Source organism: Danio rerio, chromosome 13 (genome assembly GCF_049306965.1).
Source record: "Danio rerio strain Tuebingen ecotype United States chromosome 13, GRCz12tu, whole genome shotgun sequence".
Lineage (NCBI taxonomy): Eukaryota > Metazoa > Chordata > Actinopteri > Cypriniformes > Danionidae > Danio > Danio rerio.
The window spans coordinates 5,167,501-5,179,626 of record NC_133188.1 but is presented as its reverse complement, the minus strand read 5'-3'; the positions used below and the strand labels follow the sequence as shown (position 1 = coordinate 5,179,626).

Sequence of the window (12,126 nt, the reverse complement as noted above, 5' to 3'; positions counted from 1 at the left end):
TACGTTTCTGAGAAATGAGCGGGAGGGGAAGAGGGGGGGGAGAGATGACTGGCAGGATTAGGGTGGGGTTGTGTGACCGCTGGAATCCAGCGCTGACAGACAGGCCTTATTAAAGCGCAGCTCCTCAGCCCCATCACTGCCGCCCATTGAAGCCTGCGGCAGGACAGGCCCGGCAGAAGAATGGAGTGACTGTAGGGCGAGAGGGAGGATACCAGGCCACAGAGAGGGGACTGAGGGCGCTCCTCTTATTTGTCTGAGATGTATCTGATTCCTCAGTACAAAGAGTCGAGGAGGAAGACCTGCACAGATCGCTCATTCATACGCCGCATGAAAGAGAGATAAGTCCATGCTCTTTCCTGATGAGCAGGGGAATGTGTAATCTGAGCGTCGTCCACTTCTAAAGCTCGTCCAGGAGACTCGGGACGTTTCATGTTCGAGAAGCCAACTCATCTTCACTCTGTTTGGTGTATAATCCATTGGAAATGTCTGGAATCTCTCTGCATTGATCCCATGAGACGGTGCCAGTACATAACTAACAGAGGTCCTCTCTGTATTGAGACATCACTCATGTTATACTCCTAGTATGACCATTTTTACTGGCAGCACTGTTGCCTGCAAGTTACCACAACTGCCCTTTTACAGTAACTTAATTGTATTTTACAGTAGCTGGGACCAACCGCAATTTCATTTTACAGTAAAATAGCTGTACCGCAACTTCTTATTGTAACGCCGGGGAGTAACACCACAACAGAAGGTAGGATCCAATGTGCAGGTTTATTCACAGTCAGGCAAGCAGTGGTCAATACGGGAGCAAACAGATATATGTAGACAATCCAGAATCGTAGTCAGTAAACAGGCAATAGGTCGTAAGGCAGGCGGCTAAACAGGATGACAAGGATAAACAGGGCTAAGAACAAAACACGGGAAAACAAGACCAGGATAACGCGTTGTAATGTCACCTTACAGATAAACAAGACTCGGCAAACTGAAGGGGTGAATGTGTGGCTTAAATAGTGTGTGTTAATCAGTCTCTGAAAGTCCTCAGGTGTGCTAATGTAATCAAGCTAGATGAGAAAGCAGGTGTGTGGGTGAAGAGCATGTATGAAGTTGAAGTCCATTAACTGGCAGATTTGTAGTTTCATGAGTGAGTGTTTACCAGCGACATCTGGTGGTTTGTTCACTGGTAAACATGACACTTATCATGATATAATCCCCTTTTAAGAGTTCACACTTAGCTCATGATTTATACGTAGCTTGTTTGGCAAGCTGTCCCGGGAGAGAGCCCTGAGCTCAAGGGATCCTCGAGCCCAGGGCTCCCCCCTTTTTGCAGGGCGAGGGGAGATTGAGCTCAGGTCGATCTCAAACTCCCCCGCTGCTGAGGCCAAGGCGAACTTCCTGAGAGTAAGACATTATAAAAAAGGTTTAGGCTTATTTTATCTATAATATATATAGCACATTTTTTGGGAGGAAACCAGGGAACCCGGGGGAAACCCACGCGGACACGGGGAGAACTTGCAAACTCCGCACAGAAATACCAGATGGCTCAGCGAGGACCCAACGCTATAGGTATTCTTGCTGTGAAGCAACAGTGCTAGTCACTGGGCCACCGTGCCGCCCATTGTGGATAAAGGAGGAAGAAGGGGAGGACGGGGGGTTTCTTAAAGACGAAGATAGTTGTAGAAAGGAAATGGGGATATATATAGTGACTTGGGATCCTTTGATTGGAGGATCATGATTAGCTAATGTGGACCAGCTGGGTCAATCATGAGCACATGCTCCTCTCGAAATTAGTTTAAAATTAAACTTCACTTAGCACATTTACATTTTACAGTATGACAATTTTTACAGTACTTTTACTGCAATTTGTTTACACTAGCAGTACAAAACCTTTATTTTTAGCATTTACTATTGAGTTTAATAAACTCCAAACAAGTGACAAGATCATTTACAACAATATTTTAACTATTCATTAATATTATTTCCATTTTAAATGGTTTGCAAAGGTAATTTCATTCATCAATCCATTTTAGATGTTTTATTAAATGTTTTTTTTCAACTGTTCAACTTTTTTTCAATGTTATTAACTGTCTCATTTTTGTCTGCAACTACAGTAGCAGTCCCTGATTACTTTGATTACAGTAGAATACTGCAAATTTCCAATATGCAGTAAGTTACTGTACAAATTTTAAAATGACCCAAAATGCAGTGCATATTACAGTATATTGAACTCTACAGAATGTATTTAGTATTTTACAAAGTGTTTTTGCAGTAAATAACCGTAAAATTGCAGCAAAGTCCAACAGAGATAGTCAACAAAAAAAGTACAAATGCTATACACAGATTTTTGTTAATATAGTCGAGATTTTAGTGTGTTTTTCCTAGCAGACACAGTGTTGGTACTGTCATGGGGTTTAGCTGAGGAGATGTAGTGAGTTTTGGCCCAGAGCGAGGCAGGCCCATGCATTTATCCATACAGACCAAGTACTGACCTGTTAAAGTCAGCGCTGTGGGTTTCTAATTTCTCACAAAGAATGTGTGTACCAGCAGACAGAGACACACAAACACACACACACACATGCCCAATTTCTCAACGTGTAGCTCAATCGCCACTAGCACAAAATGATCTCATTTCCTTCTGTTATCTGAGCCGAATGCACTAAAGAACACATTTGTTTAAAGATCAGAGTGAAGGATTAAAAGGAAACTGATTTAGCATTGTTATAAATCTTACAAACAATCAGCTCACTTTTTTGGGCTCACGTTAGCACTAAACGCAAGGTGTTTGATCACTATAGTTTTGATTTGTGTTCTTTTTAGTTTATGAGTCATTACTTGAAGGATATCGTTTCAATTCTGAACAGCTGGTTTCTCCACGGTAGAAGATATTCAACACTATTCATTTTTCAAGTTACAGTGTGTCCTAACTACTGTACACACGACATCGAAACACATGATAAAAGGGATCATGATCTTTTTCAGGTTAAAGCAAGTTTTTGTTCTAACCATCTACAACAGAGTAACCGCTCTAAAGTTTGTTTTAAGTGTTTTGGACGAGACATTTTTGGAAGTTACATTTCTGGAGAGCACTAAATAATCCCAGAAGCTACTTTTTTTTTGCATTTTTTAAATTTTTCAGTTCTCAAATTTCTCAAGCGAGAGCAATCCGCGCCTTCTGTTCTCACGTGAATCCAAATGCAACTTAATGTTAATGGACTAATCCAAATCAGCACCATAGACATGCTCCTAGTAAGCAGGCCCGGATTGGCTAATCGGGAGGACCGGGAGAATTCAGTGGGCCGGTCCATTTTTTGGCCGCGAGGGCCGGTGTCTCTAGCTCCAGAATCTGTTGCTCTCAGCGGTCACACTTTTTAAATGTATTTATTTATTTACTTAACCACAGCCTTTTTATTTATTATTTTACCACAACTAAATTTTATCTATTTTCTTGCAGCCTCGTGAACAAGATGCAGCCTGCAGGTTAATGATGATATAACTCAGATGAGTCATAAGTAGGCACACATGGAATCTGAGCGTGCAGAATTCCGCAGATTTTTAGCAGATTTTCCGCAGAATTCCGCAGATTTTTAGCAGATTTTCCGCAGAATTCCACAAATTTTCCGCAGATTTCTGCAGATTTTTAGCCCATCATTAATTCTGTTTATTTACTTGAGTAAATGTGTAAATCTGAATTTATTTAGTTTTTATTCAGTAATTTATTACTTTTTATTTTATATATTAAGGTTTTAGTTATGATACTCTGCTGGATACTCCCAAAATATGTCTGCAGAAGTCAATGTTTAGCTGTTGTGGTCCAGTGGTTAGCACGTTAGGTTATGATGCTGCTGACCTGGGTTCGATTCTCGATTGAGAAATATTTTATTTTTTTTATTTTTATTGTTAAGACATATAATACTGTTAGGGTTGTTGAACATTTAAAGTTCTGAAGCAGCTGTTTTCTCAAAAAAAAAAAAAGAAGTGATAGTGTTATTAGAAACTGATTTGGAAATGACCTTATTTTAATATAGTGAGTCGTGAACTGAGGTGGGCCGGTCTGAGGCTTTAAACTCCAGGGCTGAAAAGGAGTCCCACTCCGGCCTTGCTAGTAAGTAGTTGTCTCTTATGAGCAATCACTATCTGTTCATTAGCTACTACAGCAGGGGAGTTCTCGAGATCTACCTGAGCTCAAACTCCCCTTTTGCCTTGCAAAGGGGAGGGAGCCCCGGGCTCGAGGATCTTATGAGCTCAGGGCTCGCTCCCAGGACAGCATGCCAAACAAGCTTTATAATCAATCATCAGCTAAGCGTGAACTCTTAAATTCAGTAGGATTGATGTAAGTCCAGATGACTAGAAAAGTTAATTAGATTCATCTAGAAAATTTAAGGCAACGATATTTTTTACAGTGTATACATTTGTACAGTGTTGGGCAAGCTACTTGAAAAATGTAGTGAGCTAAGCTATTAGCTACTCTACCTTAAATGTAGCTTACACTAAAAGCTACCCCCTGGGAAATGTAGCAAGCTAAGCTAAAAGCTACAAGGCAAAAGTAGCTTAGCTACATGCAAACTATTTTTGCGATTTTTATTTTTAAATGAAAGCAACTTAAATCTAAGTCAATCATATCTTAGTGATCAATAAAACTGTCAAGGAAATAGTATGCTGTATTAAACAGAAACAAATTATATTGTAACAGCTAAAACTAAAAAATCCAATAAAACTAGGTGTTACACATTTAAAATACTATAGTAAAGGGAAATATTTTGGAATAATATATATATATAATTAAAAACAGCAAGAAACAGCAAGAAAAAGAATTCATCATTCTAGCCATCATATGGATTTACTTTCATGGGCTACACAACGGCCTCACAGCTCCGTGAATGTCGGTGCCGTCACTTATTGAGCTTCGCTACTGAAAAGCTATTTGATTTGAAATAGTACGTATGAAATAATAGGCTATTGCAAAGACAGTAATTGGATTTATTGAATCTCATCCCTGCTAAAAAAAATCCAGCTTAAACCAGCCTAGGCTGGTTGGATGGTTTCAGCTGGTCGACCAGGCTGGTTTTAGAGGGGTTTTGGCCACTTCCAGGCTGGTTTCCAGCCATTTCCAGCCTGGTCTCAGCTGGTCAGGCTGGAAAATGACCAGCTAAATCCAGCTAAAACCAGCTTGACCAGCCTGGTTTAAGCTGGACATAGCTGGTTTTGGCTGGGCTCCCAGCCTGCTAGGCTGGTCAAGCTGGTTTTAGCTGGTCATCTCCCAGCCTAACCAGCTAAGACCAGGCTGGAAATGGCTGGAAACCAGCCTGGAAGTGGCCAAAACCCCTCTAAAACCAGCCTGGTTGACCAGCTAAAACCAGCCAACCAGCCTAGGCTGGTTTAAGCTGGATTTTTCAGCAGGGATAGTTTAAAAACATGTTCTCTGATCGACCTGCACTTCAAGTTCAGCGTTTCAATTGAAAAGAACAAGGTTTATCATCGAAAGTCTTAGGCTATGTTTTATGGTGACTTGCTAACATGTCTTCTACAGGCTGTACAATGGCCTACGGCTATAACTCCTTTATCACATCTCAAACATTCCTGCAGAACACACACTCCTCTATATGTTGACATTACATAAATGTATTTCCATATACAGCCCAGACTCCGAGCATGAAATATAACATTCCTCCTTTGTCTCTTTCGTATCCCCTCGAAGGCTTTCGCTAGGTGTGTGAGATTTATGGCATGCACTAATAGATGTGGAAAATGTATTATTTTTTTCCTTAGAGCAAAAAACATATGAGGACTTTATCTAGATCCCCTCCCACCACCATACCCCTACACACACACACACACACACACACACACAAAAAAAAAAAACTTTGGCCGTGTTTTTTTCTCTCTGATTTCTGGAGGAAGACAACATAAATCAGGGAAAGGCCAAATCCGCTGGGTCTCTGGCAGCGAAACGCAAAACCAGTCCGGGTTAATGGAAGTGCAAGTGAAGATTTATTTTAATTGCTCCATTGTAATTTTGGGGGGGAGGGATTTAAACAAAATGTCCTCCTTGTTGAAATGAAACACTAAATTCTCCCTCGTATGTATGGAAAGTGTAAGGTGTCACCTAACTTTTCAGTCCACTGCATGGACAGAATGAAGAATAGTGACGGAGGCGATTAAAGCTACACGTTTAAGTCAAAAGGATGGATTTTGGAGGGAGGGAGATGTAGCATGTATCTAGTGATTGGAGTTTAGGCTTGTAAATAGTCTATGATAACTTAAATATATAGCTGTATATACACTCACCGGCCACTTTATTAGGTACACCTTACTAGTACCCGGTTGGACCCCCCCTTAGAACTGCCTTAATCCTTCATGGCATAGATTCAACAAGGTACTGGAAATATTCCTCCGAGATTTTGGTTCATATTGTCATGATAGCATCACGCTGTTGCTGCAGATTTATCGGCTGCACATCCATGATGTGAATCCCCTGTTCCACCACATCCCAAAGGTGCTCTGTTGGATTGAGATCTGGTGACTGTGGAGGCCATTTGAGTACAGTGAACTCATTGTCATGTTCAAGTAACTAGTCTGAGATGATTTGTGCTTTATGACATCATGTGTTATCCTGCTGGAAGTAGCCATCAGAAGATTGCGCTCCACTGTGGTCATAAAGGGATGGACATGGTCAGCAACAATTCTCAGGTAGGCTGTGGCGTTGACACGATGCTCAATTGGTACTAAGTGTGCCAAGAAAATATCCCCAAACCATTACACCACCACCACCCGTCTGAACCGTTGATACAAGGCAGGATGGATCCATGCTTTCATGTTGTTGATGCCAAATTCTGACCCTACCATCCGAATGACGCAGCAGAAATCGAGACTCATCAGACCAGGCAACGTTTTTCCAAACTTTTAATGTCCAATTTTGGTGAGGCTGTCTGAATTGCAGCCTCAGTTTCCTGTTCTTAGCTGACAGGAGTGGCACCCGGTGTGGTCTTTTGCTGCTGTAGCACATCCATCTCAAGGTTGGACCTGTTGTGCATTCAGAGATGCTCTTCTGCATACCTCGGTTGTAACGAATGGTTATTTGAGTTACTGTTGCCTTTCCATTAGTCTGGCCATTCTCCTCTGACCTCTGGCATCAACAAGGCATTTGCGCCCACAGAACTGCCCCTCACTGGATATTTTCTCTTTTTCAGACCATTCTCTGAGACATGATTATACGTGAAAATCCATGTAGATCAGCTGTTTCTGAAATACTCAGGGTTCCAATCATGCCATGTTCAAAGTCTCTTAAATCACCTGTATGATGCTCGGTTTGAACTGCAGCAGATCGTCTTGGCCATGTCTACATGCCTAAATGCAATAAGTTGCGGCCATGTGGTTATATTTCATTATATATATATATATATATATATATATATATATATACATTTTGTATAGTTTTGTTTTTATGTAAATAAGTGTGCATTATATATACATTACAGATAAACTCACCGGCCACTTTATTAAGTACACATACATTACATATACACTCATTGGCCACTTTATTAAGTGCACCTGTCTGTTTACGCAAATTTCTAATCAGCCAATCACATGGCAGCAACTTAACGCATAATGCATAAATATATAAATGATTTCTCAAAAATCATTTTTATCTCAAAAATCATTTTAATCATTTTTATCTCAAAAATGTATGCATGCATGCGTGTATTTATATATGCATAATAAATATACACAACACACACAGGTGTATTATATCAGAACAAAATTTTATTTTAAGTATCACAATTAATCTTTGGTCAGCACAAATTTTTACATGTGACAATTTATTTTAAATAATAGTTCTCTACGTGCAATTTCGTTAAAAAAAATAATAAATAAAAAAAAAATTATATATATATATATATATATATATATATATATATATATATATATATATATATATATATATATATATATACAGTATATGCCTAGCAGTAGTAAATAAATGAAAAATTATGATTAATAAATGCTGTACAAGTGTTGTTCATGATTAGTTCATGTTAGTAAATGCATTAACTAATGAACCTTATTGTAAAGTGTTACCAGTTCACATGTACTTGCAAAGTTTCTTATAGTCAGTTGAAGGAGCATATCTACAAATATCTACAAATAGCAGACAGTCTAATAATACTCAAATGTATCATCAAAATAAAGGGTTATTGTTGTTTTTATTATTATTCACCACACGTTACAAGTTTTTCTTCTTTTCCTTTATTTCCTCTTAGGATATATCTATTTAATTGAAGTGCTATTTACTTTCATATTTATCCAATCTTTATTTATTTTGAGAAGAAATAAAAACAAGTTCACTAGAAAGAAAAAAAAAACAATGCTGGATGTAAAATTCAATTCAAGTTAATTTGTACAGTGCTTTTCATAATAATTATCATTCCAAATCAGCTTTACAAAATTTGCATACTACATTACAGTCAAAATCAGAAACAATAAAGATGTTAAGTACAGGATGGACTGACTGTTTATCAGTAAAGCATATACATAATCATCCTAAAAATTATGTTTTTGTTTGTATGTAATACATTTCAAAGAAGTGACAGTAATTAAAATGACCATTAAGCATATAAACGATTAAACATGGGGTTATTGTAAGTTCATATTAAAGAAAACACATATCAGTGATAGTTCATGTTAATAACCCTACATTATCATTTTAGCCAGTTTCACACCAAATAATTTATTAGGACCTCAGGAGCTCACTAGAGGTGGAATGTGTGTGTGTGTGTGTGTGTGTGTGTGTGTGTGTGTGCGTGTGTGTGTGTGTGTGTGTGTGTGTGTGTGTGTGTGCGTGTGTGTGTGTGTGCGTGCGTGTGTGTGTTTCATGTGTGTCGCCTTGAGGTTCAGTTCTGTGTGAGAGCCAATCCTTCAGATCAACGGAGATAGTGAAACGATGCAGCAGCTTTGCTCAAGATACAGATAACAGTGCCTCCCAGTGGATAAATATTGCAAAGGTTCTCAAATGAAGGAAATGAATTGAACTAACATGCCATCAGTCATTTTATTTTGGACACAGCACAAAAGGGATGCACCAAAACACACACCAACTCTCGGTATTTATGTTTTGTTTTGTTTTGTTTTTTGTTATGTAAGTATTTCAATATATTAGATATTAATATAGTATATATTAATATACTATAAATAGTATATTAATATATTAGAGCATTGGTGTTATTTTGAGCCTTCACTGATACATTGTTTAAAAAGTAAAAGTTGTGTCCTGTATTTGCATTGAATGGATGTGAACTAATGTGAACTAACAATGAGCAGTTGCAATTTCATTAACTGATATTGAAAGATTAATAAATACAGTTACAAATGTACTGTTCATTGCTTATTTTTAAATTCGTTTTACATTTACATTTTTACATTTAATACATTAAGGCATTAATCATTTTATAAGGTTGATTTTTTGAAATACATGTTTTCTTTTATGAAGCACAATATAATGTAAAGTCAAAATGAGAGTGTAATGTCTTCAAAAATTATTCTAATAATAGAAAATGACAACAAATGAAAAATATAATTTCAGCTTAAAGACGCCTCTCATATGGAGAATGAAGTCGCATGCATTGCTCAGGTGTGAGTTTTTCACAGACTTCAACAGAGTGTCAAAATCTTAACGATTCTGTGGGTCTTGTCTATCAAATCTGATCTTTACTTAGTATTTTCTATTGGATTTAAATCAGGTGGTTGGCTGGGCCATTCCACAGCTTTATTTTCTTTCTCTGAAAGCATTTGAGAGTTTCCTTGGCTGTGATTTGGATCATTGTCTTCCTGAAATGCCACCCTGGATTCATCTTCATCATCCTGCTAATGTAGATGTTGGGCTGAAGCAGCTAATATTCATTTTCAATGAGGAAGGGCAGAGGTTGACTTAAGAACTACTGAGAGATTTCAGCTGCTGTCTGGACTTTCACTGCCCTTTTAAACCTCCCTTTCTTCATGTGTTTAATACTTTTTTTTCCCTGCGTCATTTCATTTTCATACACATAACTTAATATGTAAACCAATTAGATTTGTTTTCTTTGCATATATGGATTTATTTGGTTGTTACCAACATTCGAGGAAAATTAGCTTTAATTTGAATAGAGAAAAGATAGAAAGATAGAAAATTGTAACCTTTTAAAATTAGCAAAATCATTCACTTTAAAACTGATATATTTATACAATAACAAAATCATGAGCATGTTTTCCATATTTAAGTGATTTTACAACAGTGATTTATTCTAAATATCCAGGATTATATTATTAAAACACAAAGGGTAAACCAAATGAACAGAGGTGCATAATATAAAGCTCATCATGTTTTTAGTCCCTGTAGACACCGTCTGGCTATAGCTCTCCCTAAATGCACAGCTGTGAAGGGGCTATTTTTACAGCCCCAGTGCATGCTGGGATATCTTGACACCCTGCATCAGCACGTGTTTCCCGGGCTGAGGGGGAGCTGATGACATTATTACTTATTATTGAAATAACCTAGCGCCACCTGTCTCTCAGCACCACTGCCAAAGTATATACCTATAAACCGCCTCTCCTCACCAACCATCACACATGTAGCGCTGGATTCAATATTGACTGAATACTCAGTATATATCAGTGTATATTTCCCCATACTGTTAGACAGGGTTTCTGCGGAGTCTTAAGTCTAAAATGTAAAAATCGAAATTTTAGACCAGTGGTGCTCAACCCTGTTCCTGGAGATCGACCTTCCTGCAAAATTCAGCTCCTACCCTGATCAAACACACCTGAAGCAATTAATTAGGACCTGAAAATCACTTGATAATTACAGGCAGGTGTGTTTGATATGGGTTGCAACTGAAATCTGCAGGAAGGTCGATCTCCAGGAACAGGGTTGAGCACGCCTGTTTTAGACCTTAAACAGTCTTAAATTTGCTGTTCTTTAATGTTTTTGCACAGGTCTTATTTTTCAGATGGTTACCTTTAATGCGCATTTTAATTCTTTGTTGTTGTTGTTGTGACAGTGCTGACCACTGAGCCATTGTATCGCCCTGTAAAATTAAAATGTGGTCCCAAAAAAAGAAGTTGCGGTAAGGCTATTTTACTATATAATGAAATTGCGGTAGGGCCCTGCTACTGTAAAACTTATATACAGGTAAGTTACTGTAAAGAGGCAGTTACGACGTTGTAACAGAATGAAATGTCTGTCACTTGTAATGAAAGGAAAATACTTTTTTAAGGGATACTACAGGGCACTAGATGGCGCTGGTGAGATACATAGAGGGTATAAAGGGTGAGAAGAAAAAGAGGAGAGGGTAGTTTTTTTTATGGAGCACATGGTTCTTTGAGGCTACTTCAAACTGATAGTAATTTTGTGAAGTATTAGTTGAGTAACCTAGAGATTTAAGCTCAACTTAGGGACTTCCATAATGTTTTAAGGGTATGATGTCTCCTTGGTAGAGCAACTGACTCCAATGTGGAAAGTCGCAGGTTCGATCCTAGCTCAGAGCAGGTTAAGTGGTGTAGGACGGGCGGGGTAACAGTAGCACCCAAAAGGCAGAGGAAGATGCTAACCATCACACAAAAAGTGGAACTTCTGGACAAGCTAAAGGAAGGTAAAAGTTACGCCGCTGTAGGGCGCCATTACAGAATAGATCAATTAAACTGGTTTTGATCTTTGGTTTCATTCTATAATTATGAATTATGAACTTATTTTTCTACGGGTGTTTAAATGAGAGAAAAGTGTGAAAATGTTAATGCATGTCTGAGAAAAGTATAAAGTGTGTAGTGAGGGGTTTTACAGCCTTAAACATCTATGATAGTTGTAAAGAATAAAGCTGACTACTTTGTGGATTTCACCCATTGCAGGCTATTTTTAGAACATAACTCATGCGGATATTGAAGGACCACTGTACTGTTTATATGACAATCCGGTTGCAGCTCTTATTGTCAGATTTCTTGTTGAATTATATGCGTTTTAGGTCAAAGATTTTGAAACACTTCAACTCAAGACATTAAAGCAGTTCTCCATCACAAAGAAGCCTCTGATACATTGACAAAAGCATGAATGTTGCTGTTTTTGAATGACGGGCCACACCATTTACAAGCTAATCCCTATAA

At 38.1% G+C, this 12,126-nt stretch overlaps 1 protein-coding gene and 1 long non-coding RNA gene across 2 annotated transcripts in view; both read left to right on the top strand.

Moving 5' to 3' along the window:
- Window positions 1-12,126, top strand: part of meis1b (Meis homeobox 1 b) — a 605,459-nt gene that overhangs the window by 401,414 nt on the left and 191,919 nt on the right. The gene's annotated exons all lie outside the window — the stretch shown is intronic.
- LOC141377012 (uncharacterized) overlaps window positions 11,020-12,126 on the top strand; it is a 3,966-nt gene continuing 2,859 nt past the window's right edge. Inside the window, exons 1-2 of the long non-coding RNA XR_012388770.1 lie at window positions 11,020-11,768; window positions 11,829-12,126. The exon at window positions 11,829-12,126 is cut by the window's right edge and continues 2,859 nt beyond it. This is a non-coding gene — a long non-coding RNA (uncharacterized lncRNA). The remainder of the gene's footprint in view (window positions 11,769-11,828) is intronic.